The sequence below is a fragment of the Armigeres subalbatus genome, chromosome 1 (genome assembly GCF_024139115.2).
Source record: "Armigeres subalbatus isolate Guangzhou_Male chromosome 1, GZ_Asu_2, whole genome shotgun sequence".
Lineage (NCBI taxonomy): Eukaryota > Metazoa > Arthropoda > Insecta > Diptera > Culicidae > Armigeres > Armigeres subalbatus.
In genome coordinates this window covers 256918816-256934525 of record NC_085139.1, presented here as the reverse complement: position 1 = coordinate 256934525, position 15710 = coordinate 256918816, and the positions used below count along the sequence as shown (strand labels likewise).

The 15710-nt window shown below is 46.0% G+C and overlaps 1 protein-coding gene across 4 annotated transcripts in view; it reads right to left on the bottom strand.

Annotated features, from left to right (window-relative positions):
* Positions 1 to 15710, bottom strand: part of LOC134206900 (adenylate cyclase type 9) — a 149887-nt gene that overhangs the window by 97422 nt on the left and 36755 nt on the right. Inside the window, exon 1 of one of the 4 annotated variants that reach the window (XM_062682645.1) lies at positions 8580 to 8700. The exons of the other annotated variants lie outside the window; for them this stretch is intronic. The gene's annotated coding sequence lies outside the window, so the exon portion shown is untranslated. Of the gene's footprint in view, positions 1 to 8579; positions 8701 to 15710 lie in introns of those variants that run through there. 4 annotated transcript variants of the gene reach the window in all.

The window sequence follows — 15710 nt, the reverse complement described above, 5'->3', positions numbered from 1 at the left end:
GCGTGATGACCTGCTAGCGAGGCTATATAGTGACTGACTGCAAACAACACAGCCAGTAGTGGTGAATTGGTATGAATGAAACGGACGGTGAAAACATTATTAATTACATGCGACGAGGCGTAAAATTAAGCTGGATGGTTAGTGGAAGGTCACTCTGTGTAAGTGGGTGCCGGGTGAATCGAGGACTAGAGTAGCAAGACAATCTAATGGTAGATAATTCGATTTGTTTCAAATGTTGTAACCGTTCGACTACGCACCTACTTGAATCTTCGCACCTTTAACCTTCCGAGACTTGAATGGTCCTGAAAGTGATGTACTTTAAACAACGGCTCGCGTCCCCAAGATTAATAAGATTTGAATTGAGAAATTAAATAAAAATAGGAAAATTAAGAAACCCGATTAGGTGAGAGCAGTGCGTTATCCCTCCTGGGGAAAAATGGCCTCACTCATAAAATCACTCATATAATCTGTTGTAGGACATTTATGAACGAATATTACCATAACAATTCAATATTAGTTATTCGTTGATGAACTGCAATAGAAAAAATAAGCAAAATCCCATCATATCCGCATAAATTGACTTCGCTCAATCCAAAAACAAACAACCATGCCTCACCTTTTTTCTTGTTGGGTATTTTAATCACTGCCATTATTTTAAATCACCATTCTTTTAAGTTATTTTACACTACCATTTGGTCGTTTTATCCCAGGCCCATTTTTAGAAAAAAAAGCTGTTGTTCAACAAAATTGTAAGAAGTAGAAGGCCATCATTATATGGTGCTATCAAAAAATAGTGTAGCCCATCATATAAAAAAAACTAGAAAATATGTTTTTATTTGTCGGAATACTGACATGTTATCTTCTACAACGTTGTAGCGCAGCTTATTCAAATAAACTTAGATAAAAATGCTTTTTTCTGAAGCTCTTAAGTTGGCTGACTCAGAGCAATTTTACCTAATTGTATTAGGGTGTACCTAAGAAAGCTTTTAGCTTAGCTTATGGGTCCTGTACACCTCCGGTGGTGCAAAGGGCCGACTTGAAAGATCTCCATCCTGAGCGTTGCCCGGCTATCGCTTTAACCTGTTGACAGGTTAGATTTCGGTCGACTTCTTTTATTTCTTTATTGAGGCTTCGCCGCCATGAGCCTCTCAACCTCAAAAAGCAGTATACTATTTTTGTTTTAGATTTCTCGAAAAAGTCGTCTTCGGCTGACTTTTAGAGCTCAAATAAATGCAACTTGGTAAATGGGTAGATATGGGTAAATAAATATGCACAATATCCTTTTCCGATCAAAAGTTACAATCGTTTTTCTGTAAATTTTTTCATCAGTTGATATCTCCGGTTAGGGCAGACCAAAAATATATGTTCACACGGCATTTGAAAGAGCAATTCATATTCTTTATTATGTCAAAAAACTTAGAGATATGTTAATTTTTTATCTCAAGTTTAACCAATTTAATTGAACTGCCGTATTCTGGAAAAGTGACGTAACAGCCATTTTACAACATGCATGTTTTTCATTTTTCTGTTAAAGAGCTCGATGAGTAGTACTCGTTAACACCATTTTTGGAAAATGGCGTATACGTCACTTTTTCAGATTACGGCATTGAAGTCATATTTTTTCACGCACGTTTTGCGGAAAAACTACCCATTCTTTTGTACAAATTGAATAGGTATCCAAATAGCCAGCATGAGGTAACCGCCAGAAATTTCCTACCAGTTATGCAGAAAGGTGTCCGCTACTACGCTTACCAAATACTTCTTAGATTTAAGAAGGAATTTTCTGAATCCAATGTAGTTCCACCTCGCGTTTTGAAGGGCACCACTTTCAATACTGAAGCAACGAGCTGCAGCTGTCTTTTGATTCTTCGTTTGCTGCAACACAGCAAAGCTAAAATAATAAGATTACGGATATTCGTTGCTTGATAATCAAGTCCATGCAAGTCAAAGGTTCCTCCAGGAATTCCTCCGGAAGTTCTTCCAAGAATTCCTGCGGAAGTTCCTCCAGGAATTCCTGCGGAACTGCCGTAATCTGAAAAAGTGACGTATTAACCATTTTCCAAAAATGGTGTTCACGAGTAGTACTCATCGAACTCTTTAATAGAAAAATGAAAAACATGCATGTTGTAAAATGGCGCATACGTCACTTTTTCAGATTACGCCAGGGAAGTTCCTCCAGGAATTCCTGCGGAAGTTCCTCCAGGAATTCTTCCGGAAGTTCCTCCAGGAATTCCTGCGGAAATTCCTCCAGGAATTCCTGCGGAAGTTCCTCCAAGAATTCCTGCGAAACTTCCTCCTGAAATTCCTGCGGTAGTTCCTCCAGGAATTCCTGCGGAGGTTCCTCCAGGAATTCCTGCGGAAGTTCCTCCAGGAATTCCTGCGGAAGTTCCTCCAGGAATTCCTGCGGAAGTTCCTCCAGGAATTCCTCCGAAAGTTCCTCCAGGAATTCCTGCGGAAGTTCCTCTAGGAATTCCTGCGAAAGTTCCTCCAGGAATTCCTACGGAAGTTCCTCCAGGAATTCCTGCGGAAGTTCCTCCAGGAATTCCTGCGGAAGTTCCTCCAGGAATTCCTGCGAAAGTTCCTCCAGGAATTCCTCCAAAAATTTCTCAAGGAATTCTTTCGCAAGTTTCTCCGGGAATTCCTCCACAAGTTCCTCCAGAAATTCCTCCACAAGTTCCTCCAGCAATTCATCCGGAAATTCCTCCAGGAATTCCTCCAGAAGAACCTCCAGTAATTCGGCAGGAAAACCCTCCGAAAATTCCTTCGGAAGTTCCTCCAGGAATTCCTCCGGAAGTTCCTCCAGGGATTCCATCGGAAGTTCCTCCATGAATTTCTGCGGAAGTTCCTCCAGGAATTCCACCAAAAGTTCCTCCAGGAATTCCTGCGGAATTTCCTCCATGAATTCCTGCGAAAGTTCCTCCATGAATTCTTGCGGAAGTTCCTTCAGGAATTCCTGCGGAACTTCCTCCAGGAATTCATGCGGAAGTTCCTCCAGGAATACCTGCGGAAGTTCCTTCAGGAATTCCTGCGGAAATTTCTCCAGAATTCCTGCGGAAATCCCTCCAGGAATTCCTGCGGAAGTTCCTCCAGGAATTCCTGCGGAAGTTCCTTCAGGAATTCCTGCGAAAGTTCCTCCAGGAATTCCTGCGGAAGTTCCTCCAGAAGGTCCTCCGGAATTTCCTCCAGGAATTCCTCCGGAAGTTCCTCCAGGAATTCCTCCGGAAGTTCCTCCAGGAATTCCTCCGGAAGTTCCTCCAGGAATTGCTCCGGAAGTTCCTCCAGGAATTGCTCCGGAAGTTCCTCCAGGAATTCCTCCGCAAGTTCCTCCAGGAATTCCTCGGAAGTTCCTCCAGGAATTCCTCCGGAAGTTCCTCCAGGAATTCCTCCGAAGTTCCTCCAGGAATTCCTCCGAAGTTCCTCCAGGAATTCCTCCGAAGTTCCTCCAGGAATTCTACGGAAGTTCCTCCAGGAATTCCTCCGGAAGTTCCTCCAGGAATTCCTCCGGAAGTTCCTCCAGGAATTCCTCCGGAAGTTCCTCCAGGAATTCCTCCGGAAGTTCCTCCAGGAATTCCTCCGGAAGTTCCTCCAGGAATTCCTCCGGAAGTTCCTCCAGGATTACGATCCGGCGTCCCCCCAGGAATACCCCCGGAAGTTCCTCCAGGAATTCCCCCGGAAGTTCCTCCAGGAATTCCTCCGGAAGTTCCTCCAGGAATTCCTCCGGAAGTTCCTCCAGGAATTCCTCCGGAAGTTCCTCCAGGAATTCCTCCGGAAGTTCCTCCAGGAATTCCTCCGGAAGTTCCTCCAGGAATTCCTCCGGAAGTTCCTCCAGGAATTCCTCCGGAAGTTCCTCCAGGAATTGCTCGGGAAGTTCCTCCAGGAATTGCTCGGGAAGTTCCTTCAGGAATTCCTCCGGAAGTTTCTCCAGGAATTCCTCCGGAAGTTCCTCCAGGAATTCCTCCAGAAGTTCCTCCAGGAATTCCTCCGGAAGTTCCTCCAGGAATTCCTCCGGAAGTTCCTCCAGGAATTCCTCCGGAAGTTCCTCCAGGAATTCCTCCGGAAGTTCCTCCAGGAATTCCTACGGAAGTTCCTCCAGGAATTCCTACGGAAGTTCCTCCAGGAATTCCTCCGGAAGTTCCTCCAGGAATTCCTCCGGAAGTTCCTCCAGGAATTGCTCCGGAAGTTCCTCCAGGAATTCCTCCGGAAGTTCCTCCAGGAATTCCTCCGGAAGTTCCTCCAGGAATTCCTCCGGAAGTTCCTCCAGGAATTCCTCCGGAAGTTCCTCCAGGAATTCCTCCGGAAGTTCCTCCAGGAATTCCTCTGGGAATTCTTTCAGGAATTCCTCTGAAAGTTCATCTAGGAATTCCTCCGGAAGTTCCTCCAGGAATACCTCCGGAAGTTCCTTTAGCAATTTCTCCTCCAGAAGTTCCTCCAGGAATTCCTCCGGAAGTTTCTCCGAGAATTCCTTCGAAAGTTCCTCCAGGAATTCCTCCGGAAATTCTTTCAGGAAATCCTCCGCAAGTTTCTCCAGGAATTGCGCCGGATGTTCCTTCAGAAATTCCTCCGGAAGTTCATCCAGTAATTCCTGCGGAAGTTTCTCCAGTAATTCCTGCGGAAGTTTCTCCAGTAATTCCTGCGGAAGTTCCTCCTGTAATTCCTGCGGAAGTTCCTCCTGTAATTCCTGCGGAAGTTCCTCCAAGAATTCCTCCGGAAGTTCCTCCAGGAATTCATCCGGAAGTTCCTCCAGGAATTCCTCCGGAAGTTCCTCCAGGAATTCCTCCGAGAGTTCCTCCAGGAATTCCTCCGGAAGTTCCTCCAGGAATTCCTCCGGAAGTTCCTCCAGGAATTCCTCCGGAAGTTCCTCCAGGAATTCCTCCGGAAGTTCCTCCAGGAATTCCTCCGGAAGTTCCTCCAGGAATTCCTCCGGAAGTTCCTCCAGGAATTCCTCCGGAAGTTCCTCCAGGAATTCCTCCGGAAGTTCCTCCAGGAATTCCTCCGGAAGTTCCTCCAGGAATTCCTCCGGAAGTTCCTCCAGGAATTCCTCCGGAAGTTCCTCCAGGAATTCCTCGGAAGTTCCTCCAGGAATTCCTCCGGAAGTTCCTCCAGGAATTCCTCCGGAAGTTCCTCCAGGAATTCCTCCGGAAGTTCCTCCAGGAATTCCTCCGGAAGTTCCTCAAGGAGTTCCTCCGGCGGTTCCTCCAGGAGTGTCTCCGGAGGTTCCTCCAGGAATATCTCCGGAAGTTCCTCCAGGAATTCCTCCGGAAGTTCCTCCAGGAATTCCTTCGGAAGTTCCTCCAGGAATTCCTTCGGAAGTTCCTCCAGGAATTCCTCCGGAAGTTCCTCCAGGAATTCCTCCGGAAGTTCCTCCAGGAATTCATCCGGAAGTTCCTCCAGGAATTCCACGGAAGTTCCTCCGGGAATTCCTCCGGAAGTTCCTCCAGGAATTCCTCCGGAAGTTCCTCCAGGAATTCCTCCGGAAGTTCCTCCAGGAATTCCTCCGGAAGTTCCTCCAGGAATTCCTCCGGAAGTTCCTCCAGGAATTCCTCCGGAAGTTCCTCCAGGAATTCCTCGGAAGTTCCTCCAGGAATTCCTCCGGAAGTTCCTCCAGGAATTCCTCCGGAAGTTCCTCCAGGAATTCCTCCGGAAGTTCCTCCAGGAATTCCTCCGAAGTTCCTCCAGGAATTCCTCCGGAAGTTCCTCCAGGAATTCCTCCGGAAGTTCCTCCAGGAATTCCTCCGGAAGTTCCTCCAGGAATTCCTCCGGAAGTTCCTCCAGGAATTCCTCCGGAAGTTCCTCCAGGAATTCCTCCGGAAGTTCCTCCAGGAATTCCTCCGGAAGTTCCTCCAGGAATTCCTCCGGAAGTTCCTCCAGGAATTCCTCCGGAAGTTCCTCCAGGAATTCCTCCGGAAGTTCCTCCAGGAATTCCTCCGGAAGTTCCTCCAGGAATTCCTCCGGAAGTTTCTCCAGGTATTCCTCCGGAAGTTCCTCCAGGTATTCCTCCGGAAGTTCCTCCAGGTATTCCTCCGGAAGTTCCTCCAGGAATTCCTCCGGAAGTTCCTCCAGGAATTCCTCCGGAAGTTCCTCCAGGAATTCCTGCGGAAGTTCCTCCAGGAATTCCTGCGGAAGTTCCTCCAGGAATTCCTGCGGAAGTTCCTCCAGTAATTCCTGCGGAAGTTCCTCCAGTAATTCCTGCGGAAGTTCCTCCAGGAATTCCTCCGGAAGTTCCTCCAGGAATTCTTCCGGAAGTTCCTCCAGGAATTCCTCCGGAAGTTCCTCCAGGAATTCCTCCGGAAGTTCCTCCAGGAATTCCTGCGGAAGTTCCTCCAGGAATTCCTGCGGAAGTTCCTCCAGGAATTCCTGCGGAAGTTCCTCCAGGAATTCCTGCGGAAGTTCCTCCAGGAATTCCTGCGGAAGTTCCTCCAGGAATTCCTGCGGAAGTTCCTCCAGGAATTCCTGCGGAAGTTCCTCCAGGAATTCCTGCGGAAGTTCCTCCAGGAATTCCTGTGGAAGTTCCTCCAGGAATTCCTGCGGAAGTTCCTCCAGGAATTCCTCCGGAAGTTCCTCCAGGAATTCTTCCGGAAGTTCCTCCAGGAATTGCTGCGGAAGTTCCTCCAGGAATTCCTGCGGAAGTTCCTCCAGGAATTTCTGCGGAAGTTCCTCCAGGAATTCCTGCGGAAGTTCCTCCAGGAATTCCTGCGGAAGTTCCTCCAGGAATTCCTGCGGAAGTTCCTCCAGGAATTCCTGCGGAAGTTCCTCCAGGAATTCCTGCGCAAGTTTCTCCAGGAATTCCTGCGGAAGTTCCTCCAGGAATTTCCGGAAAGAAGGAAATTTCTGCGGAAGTTCTTCCAGGAATTCCTGCGGAAGTTCCTATAGGAATTCCTGCGGAAATTCCTCCAGGAATTCCTGCGGAAGTTCCTCCAGGAATTCCTGAGCAAGTTCTTCCAGGAATTCCTGCGGAAGTTCCTCCAGGAATTCCTGCGGAAGATCCTCCAGGAATTGCTGCGGAAGTCCCTCCAGGAATTCTTGCGGAAGCTCCTCAAGGAAATCGTGTGAAACTTTCTCCAGGAATTCCTGTGGAAGTTCCTCCAGTAATTCCTGCGGAAGTCCCTCCAGGAATTCCTGCGGACGTTCCTCCAGGAATTCCTGCGGACGTTTCTCCAGGAATCCCTACCGATGTTCCTCCAGGAATTCCTGCCGAAGTTCCTCCAGGAAGCGGAAGTTCCTCCAGGAATTCCTGCGGAAGTTCCTCAGTTATTCCTGCTGAAGTTCCTCCAGTAATTCCTGCGGAAGTTCCTCCAGTAATTCCTGCGGAAAATCCTCCAGGAATTCCTGCGGAAGTTCCTCTGGGAATTCCTGCAGAAGCTTCTTCAGGAATTCCTACGGAAGTTCCACCGGAAGATTCTCTAGGAATTCCTCCGGAAGTTCCTCCAGGAATTCCTCCGGAAGTTCCTCCAGGAATTCCTCCGGAAGTTCCTCCAGGAATTCCTGCGGAAGTTCCTCCAGGAATTCCTGCGGAAGTTCCTCCAGGAATTCCTGCGGAAATTCCTCCAGGAATTCCTGCGGAAGTTCCTCCAGGAATTCCTGCGGAAGTTCCTCCAGGAATTCCTGCGGAAGTTCCTCCAGGAATTCCTGCGGAAGTTCCTCCAGGAATTCCTGCGGAAGTTCCTCCAGGAATTCCTGCGGAAGTTCCTCCAGGAATTCCTGCGGAAGTTCTTCCAGGAATTCCTGCGGAAGTTTCTCCAGGAATTCCTGCGGAAGTTCCTCCAGGAATTCCTGCGGAAGTTCCTCCAGAAATTCCTGCGGAACTTCCTCCAGGAATTCCTGCGCAAGTTCCTCCAGGAATTTCTGCGGAAGTTCTTCCAGGAATTCCTGCGGTAGTTCATCCAAAATTTCCTGCGGAAGTTCCTCCAGGAATTCCTGCGGAAGTTCCTCCATGAATTCCTGCGGTAGTTCCCACAGGAAATTCCTGCGGAAGATCCTCCAGGAATTCCTGCGGAGGTTCCTCCAGGAATTCCTCCGGATGTTCCTCCAGGAATTCCTCCGGAAGTTCCTCCAGGAAGCGGAAGTTTCTCCAAGAATTCCTCCCGGAATTCCTCCGGAAGTTCCTCCCGGAATTCCTCCGGAAGTTCCTCCCGGAATTCCTCCAGAAGTTCCTCCCGGAATTCCTCCGGAAGTTCCTCCCGGAATTCCTCCGGAAGTTCCTCCCGGAATTCCTCCGGAAGTTCCTCCCGGAATTCCTCCCGGTTCTGCCAGAACACGAACACGAATATCTAAGGTCCACCGTCTGACCGGCACAACGCTTTGGTGAGTGAAAACCCCTTTGGAACCGTTTCATGATTTCCAGCCAACCTGAGATCAGGACACTAGTCCCACCTCATGTTATCAAATTTTGTAATGTAAGTACATAGAGTAGTGAGAATATCAAATTGTAGTTATGAAATACGAACACTCAATTCTTTCATAAAGATAAATCATAGGAGCTTTTTTTTCGTAAACTTGAACCAAAACAAAAATGAATGGCAATGTAACTATATTGTAACAATAGTTACATCAGAAATAAATCAATTTTAAGTAAATCTTACCTTACAACTCAGTTTCTTTTTAGCAATTGATTGCAAAAATGTTTCAAACTTCTTCTGCCACTGCAAGCTGCCAACGGCACAAAGTAACTATCAGTTTCCACATTAACGAAACAAGTGTTTAGCCTCACCGCCGCGGGAAGCCAAACAAATCGTCAAAAGTAGCAACCGAAACTCTGGGTGTCGTGATACCAAACCACCGCTCTAACCGACCGGCGGCGGCATCATTCAACCGGCAACAAGTTTGACCATGGTTGATGTCCGAAATACACGCCACCGCACAATCACAAATCAATTCCTCTTACCTCCCCGATTTATGTCAAGTCTATTTTTGGCACGATTTTGTCGGTCGATCTACTTTAGTTCTGTGCTGCGCTCTGCTGTACTGTAGGTACCCACATTCGACCGACATACACACCAACGGCGAGCTAAGCCAAGCACTGTACGGCGGTAGATATAGGCCCCACAACCACAAACACCACGCTTATCAATTTTGATCCAATTAGTCCGAGTCCGCGCGTCCTGCCACATCGCTCCCGCCCCCCACCGTTATCGCGCCACAGTTTGGTTTGAGTAAATAATCACACAGTTCGCGTCTCTCCGTTTTGGGTGTCTCTTTTCCACTCGTGCAGTGTTATTGCACTCGAACGAAGGGGGCCAAACTGAACCCTAACTGTCGAAACTGTGCGAGTCGGGCGACTCCTGATGAAGGTGGCCGTACTGGGCGTTCTCTCTAATAGAGTGTTGCAATGGAAAACTTGATGTTTCAAATACGATGTTGATCAATTCCAACATGAAGAAAATATCATGAGCTTGGAGCAAATTTTTATCAAACTGGTGTAAAATGTGATCTTTCAAACATTCTTATAAACCCTGGTTTCTACGCTTGGTATCTAACAAGAAAAAGAGGCAATGGCTGAATCTCTAAGTCATTTTTTTAAATGTGATAAAACATAATTGTCCCTCACATCGCTAGATGTTCTCAAATCAAGCAGTGTCTTTCTGAAGGGAAAGGTACACATTCCTTCGATGCCACGAGGAACTTTTCTCTAAAGGTAATTATCTTAAATTGAAAGTTTCTTCACTTGACGGAAGGTAGGCAGGAATAATCGAGACAATTGGTAAAGTGTTTTATCAAGTGGAAACCAAGAATGGCGTTCTCAAGTATCGAAGACTTCCAAAAGTAGTTTAGCCAACACCTTACCTGACCTCATCCCACCCCATAAATGCAGCGAATAATAAGCAAGAAGATAGGCTATCTTCCCCCAAACTGTAGCCGCATCTTTAATCCACACACTGCCATCTCTCTAGCTGCCAGCTATAATGAACCAAAAAATAATCTACACTACTGAAACTCCCGAGCCATTGACTGATCCGGACAGTCGGTACACCTTAGGAACAGAAGTTATACCCCATCCAGAACCTTTGGTCCGACCCAGGCGTCCAAGGATGGTCAAGGATGTGACAAACACAGCTTCTGTGGTGCCCGCATAGTCGGACGCTGGTAGACCGGATGCCATGACCCCACCGAAATTATCAGACCGACCTCCAGTAGACGAAGATTTGTCAGATATGGAGAATCTATCCAGCTACCCCGGAAGTCCCTCCAGTGTGGACGTCATTCCTATACCAGAACTAGAGGAAACCCCCGGTTTTACCCTGCAAGCAATATAGCAAGCGCCAAATTGTGAAATTGTAAGACACTGTTTCTTCGGAGGACATTTTTGGGGAGTCAAGCGATTTTTTGTCTGGGGTTATCAGAGCCCTTTTTTTCAACAGACAACGAGGAATGCAGAAAGTTGATCTACCATGATCATCAAGCAGCTAGGAATTCGGACGATGTGAGTAGAATGAGCTTCCACTAAAACTGCTAAACAAAGACAGTTCGCCCTGGATTGCAGCCCTCCGGAGGACTTCTATGACTCCATCATGCGGGGGAAAGCCAATGCACTTTATGGCAAGCGTAGTCGTAGCCGATGTTGTGAAATCTTCCCCTCCTAGATTCCATCAATCAAGCCTGGTCCGATCAAACTTTTCCCGACGAGTGGCACCTCAGCACACGTCTTTTCCCAGGATGCTTCCAAATACCGCGCAACCTATTTGACCTCCTGCGTATTCATGGTAGTCGAGAGGCTGGCTTTACATACATTTAGGTAGTCGTCGGAAAAACTCGGAATAAGGCATCCACCGTTAAAAGCCAGTGACTGCGTCCGTGAACACGTCAGTCGTGGAAGGCCCGATCGTTAGGTTGAGGGGTGTCCCCAAATCGTTAAACTACCCAACTACCGTCATCTATAAAACCAGAGTTAGTTTGGTCCAAATTCTGCCCAAGTTCCAGAAAACCACCAATAGGCTCTTCGCCTGCGGATCATGGATAGCCTTCAACGGCTTGAAACTAACCTGTCTTGACCACCGTAACGCTGTCACCGACCTCCAACCAGTACGTGAGAGTTGTTTCTGTATCGCTTTCATCCTCACCTGCCGATGTCGCCTGTGCCGAGGTAAGCATCCTGCCATTCCACCATTGTGTTCTAGCAGCCATCTGTCGCGAAGTCGCCGACCATCGAGGAAATCGCTTATGATCCAAACTGATTCAGCCAATGTCATTTCCACTCTGCAGCGCTACCCGACGAAGTACCTCTGCGTTCAGAGCATTCTTGCTAACCAGCCAGAGCGTCAGAACACGACATTCGCCAGGATCCCAGAGCACTGCGGAGTTCTCGGCAATAGGGTAAACTGGGGTAATATGCACCCCCGGGGCAAAACGACCTTTTGGCTTTTTAGCGGTGTTCCAGGAATATTTTCAAGAATGTTTACTACTGAGTTGGTAGTTCGAGATCCGAACTACATGCTCTGTAGTAAATACTATCGAAAAACTGCCGAAAATGTACTCAAAAATGACAAAGGGTCGTTTTGCCCCGGGGGTGCATATTACCCCAGTTTCCCCTACCACCGTCGATGATTTTGCTGTCGGATATCAAGACCAACGTATCACAACGTCCGTCTCCCTGGCGGACGAAACAGACATGAACTTTGAACCTGAGTAGCACAATTAAGACTGATTCGGTTATGACAAGTGTGCTGCATGGGAAAATTGCCTGTGAAGATTGGAATTGCAGATGGAGACCCACCACAAGGCTGCAACTACAGAAAATTGAAGGTCACACCGAGGCTTGGACCGATTTGCGTAAGTTACGGGATAACAACCAACATCTGGAATGCCCGCGTGGATGATCCGTGCTTCATTGTAGATTTTATTTCTTTCCTGCCAGAGGTGAGACAGCCAAGGGCTGAAAACCTCTTAAATAAAGACGATAATAATAATAATAATTTCTTTCCTTAAGGATGGGTGCATGAACCAGCCATTCAACCTTTGCTGCCATCATGGGCCTCCCAAGTTTTACAATTTGGGCTCCCTGGTTAATCCAGGGTTTTAAATCCATTGTATAGTTTTTTTTTTTGCTTGCGGAAGGTTCCCAGGTTGAGTCGAGGGTCGAAGCTTTGGCCCCTTCCCTCGCAATGTGCTGCATAATGGTACAATTAAAATGAAATACATGATTGAAAAATTTTCACAAATAAAATTAAAAATAAAACTCATTGAACGTTATTAATGGTAACAAAGCTGCAATTTTCACTTGCCCTTGAATTTTAACATACATGAACAACATATTTGAACAACATTTTCAATATTTTAATGTTAACTGTTTTTAGATTGTTGTCTCCAGTCTCCAGTTAGGCGTTGAGGTTCGGTGTGTTTGTTTACATATGTTTTTCAAGACATTTTGTTCGAGCCTCCATGTCTGTGCTCTGTGGCCAACAGGTTTTGTCTTGTGTTTTGTTATTTTTTAACTTCGCTTCAGATTTACAGATTTTCAGATAAATGCAGTGCTTAACACATAAATTGGCAATTTCATTTTATTACCAATGTACAAAAATGCACACCGCCGGAATAAAAACGTTTCTTTGATTTATGTAATATTTTTTCCACCTATATTATTATTGATGAACGCTCTATAAGTCGAATCCTTCCCGAGACATCTATGAAGGTAGTATGGGTTCCCTGCATCTTCACTAGTAGATGCTGAACTAACTTTCTTTCCATGATTGTAAGGACGTGGTCAGGTATACAACTGATACTTTATCGGTTGTAAATTGTAAAATACTGTAAATCGGCTATTGTCTTGTTTTCATATCTGCTAATATTATAAACCCTTTCATGTGCAAAAACAAAAGTCCAACAAGCAACCAACTTCCATCCATGATCTGAAAATACTACGACTGAGAAATAATATGAACATAATATCTACATTCTTCAAATTAGTTTCATTCGACAGTATAAAACAGAATAGGTCTTGCTTGCCCCGTTTGAAATAGACCCGTGCGCTGATTGAAACTTTGCCGGCGGCTGCGTGATAGATCATTTTAGGCCAGTGGTGGTTGCGTGGCGGCCTCACGCCGTTGTTGATCGGCGGCGCGGCGACGTGAGTCGAGGTGAACTGATTTCAAACGTAAAAATTCTCCGGAGTTTTTTCGGAAGCTCGTTGGGAAAATCATCAAAAAATTCTTCTGGATATTCCTTCAGGAATTCCTCCGGTATTTCCTCCAGGAATTCCCCCGGAAGATCCTCCAGTCATTGATCCAGAAATTTCTCCCGAAATTCCTCCAGAAATTCATCCGAAGGTTCCTCCAGAAATTCATCTGGTAGTTGCTCCAGGTTTTCCAACGGGAATTCCTCCAGGAGTTTCTTCAGAAATTCCTCTAGAAGTTCCTCCGAAAGATCCTTCAGGGATTCCTCCAGAAGTTTCTCCAGAAATACATCCGAAAGTTCCTCTAGGAGATAATCCGGAAGAATCTCCAGGAGTTCCTCAGGGAAATTCTCCGGGAATTCATCCGGAAGTTTCTCCAAAGGTTCCTCCGGAAATTTCTTCAGGAGTTCCTCCAGAAGTACCTCCAAGAATTTCTCCGCAAGTTCCTCCAGGAATTCACCCGGAAGCTGTTCCAGGAGTTCCTCCAGGAGTTTCCTCAGAAGTTCCTCCAAAAGTTCCTCTAGGAGTTCTTTCGGAAGATCCTTTAGGGATTGCTCCAGAAGTTCCTCCAGAGATTCATACGGAAGTGTTTTCAGGAGATCCACCGGAAGTACCTCCAGGAGTTCCTCAGGGAACTCCTTTGGAAGTTCTTCCAGGAATTCATCCGGAACATTCTCCAAGGGTTCCTCCGGCAATTCCTCCAAGAGTTCCTCCAGAATTCCTCCGGAAATTCCCTCAGAAGTTCCTCCAAGAATTTCTCCTGCAGTTTCTCCAGGAATTCTTCCAGAAGTTCCTCCAGGAATTCTTCCAGAAGTTCCTCCAGGAATTCTTCCGGAAGTTTCTCCAAAAGTTGCTTTAGGAGTTCCTCCGGAATTTTTTCCAGAGGTTCCTCCAGAAGTTCCTCCAAGAATTTCTTCGGAAGTTCCTCCAGGAATTCTTCCAGAAGTTCCTCCGAAAGTTTCACCAGGAATGTATCAGAGAATTCTTCCGGAAGTTGCTCCAGGAGTTCCTCCGGAATTTTTTCCAGGAGTTCCTTTAAAAGTTCCTTCAGAAGTGCCTCCAGAAGTTGCTTTAAGAGTTCCTTCGGAAGATCCTTCAGGAATTCCTCCAGAAGTTCCTCCAGGAATCCCTCCGAAAGTTCCTTCAAGAGTTCCTCCAGTTCCTGGAATTCCTCCGAAAGTTCCTTAAGGAATTCCTCCGAATGTTCTACAGGAATTCCACAGAAAGTTCATCAGAAATTCCTCTGAAAGTTCATTCAGGAATTCCTTCGAAAGTTCATACAGGAATTCCGCTGAAAGTTCCACCAGGAATTAATTGGGAAGTTTCTCCAATTCTTCGGGAAGCTCAATAAATTTCTCCAGAAATTCCTAAGAAAGTTTCTTTGGAGGTTACTCCAGCAATCACATCGCAAGGTCCTCCAGATATTCCTTCAAAAATTCCTTCGGAAGCTTCTCGAGCATTTCCACCAAAAGTTTCGCCTGAAATTAGTTGGGAAGTTTCTCTAGGAATTCCTCGGAAAGTGCCTCCAAGAGTTCTTCCCAGAATTCCTACAACTTGAATTTCAATTTTCTTCAACTATTTATTCGGAATTTTTCTCCAAGAATTCCTTCGGAAGTTCCTCAGAGAGTTCGTCCGGAAGTCTAATAGACAATTCCTTCCGATATTCTTCTGCATGATTTTTTCAGAAATTCCTGAAGCAAATCCTCTGAATTTACTTAAAAAATATCTTCCAAAAGAATAATTACGAAATTTTTCCGTGACTTATTTTAGAAGTGTACTTGGGGATTATTTGTTTACGAAGGGTCCCTTAGAATGTCCTCTAGTTTTTGCCTTTCTCGTATACAAAGTATATGTAAAGGCTATAGGATCACTCCAAAACCGAACTTTTGATAGAAGGCTCGGAGACCCATACCCGGTTACTGCGGGAATCTCGAGCTCATTCAGTAGCCGCTAGGTTGCGAAGGCCGACGGAGGTCCTTCGTAGCTTAGTTGGTTAAAGCGTACTGTAGGGTCATGTGTTCAAGTCCCATCGAATGGAAAGTGGTTACCTCCAATATATTTTCCAAATCACTATCTTCCACTTAATGTACATATTCACATATGAGTTATCACATCACTCTTATGTGTTTTTCTTATTTTTCAATGCGCGAGAATGGCACCACCAACGCTAGGTGGATTGATCTTGGTTATTCTGCTGAAATTCTTCCTGTAGCTCCTCCAGCAATTCCTCCGAAAACTCTTCATAACTTACTTGACTACTCTCCAGAAATTTCCACTGAACTCCTTTCGAATCTCACATGAAATTTCTAACCCAACTGCCACAGAGCCTCAGGAATTCTTCCGGAAATATCTTCAGGAGTTTTACTAGGAGTACTTATGGAAATTAAGTTGCGATTTTCTTTAGAAAATACTTATCATCCATGAATTCTTCCAGAAGATAACCCTGAAATTCTTCCATGTATTCCCCAAAACATTCCTCTCAGAAAACCCCTATTAAATCGTTTTGGAATTCTTTAGTGATTCCTTCAGAAATTCTACTGGTCATTTCTGAACCACCCAAATTTCGCTTCTTTAAATTGTTCCACTAATTCAGCTGCCTTATCTTTTC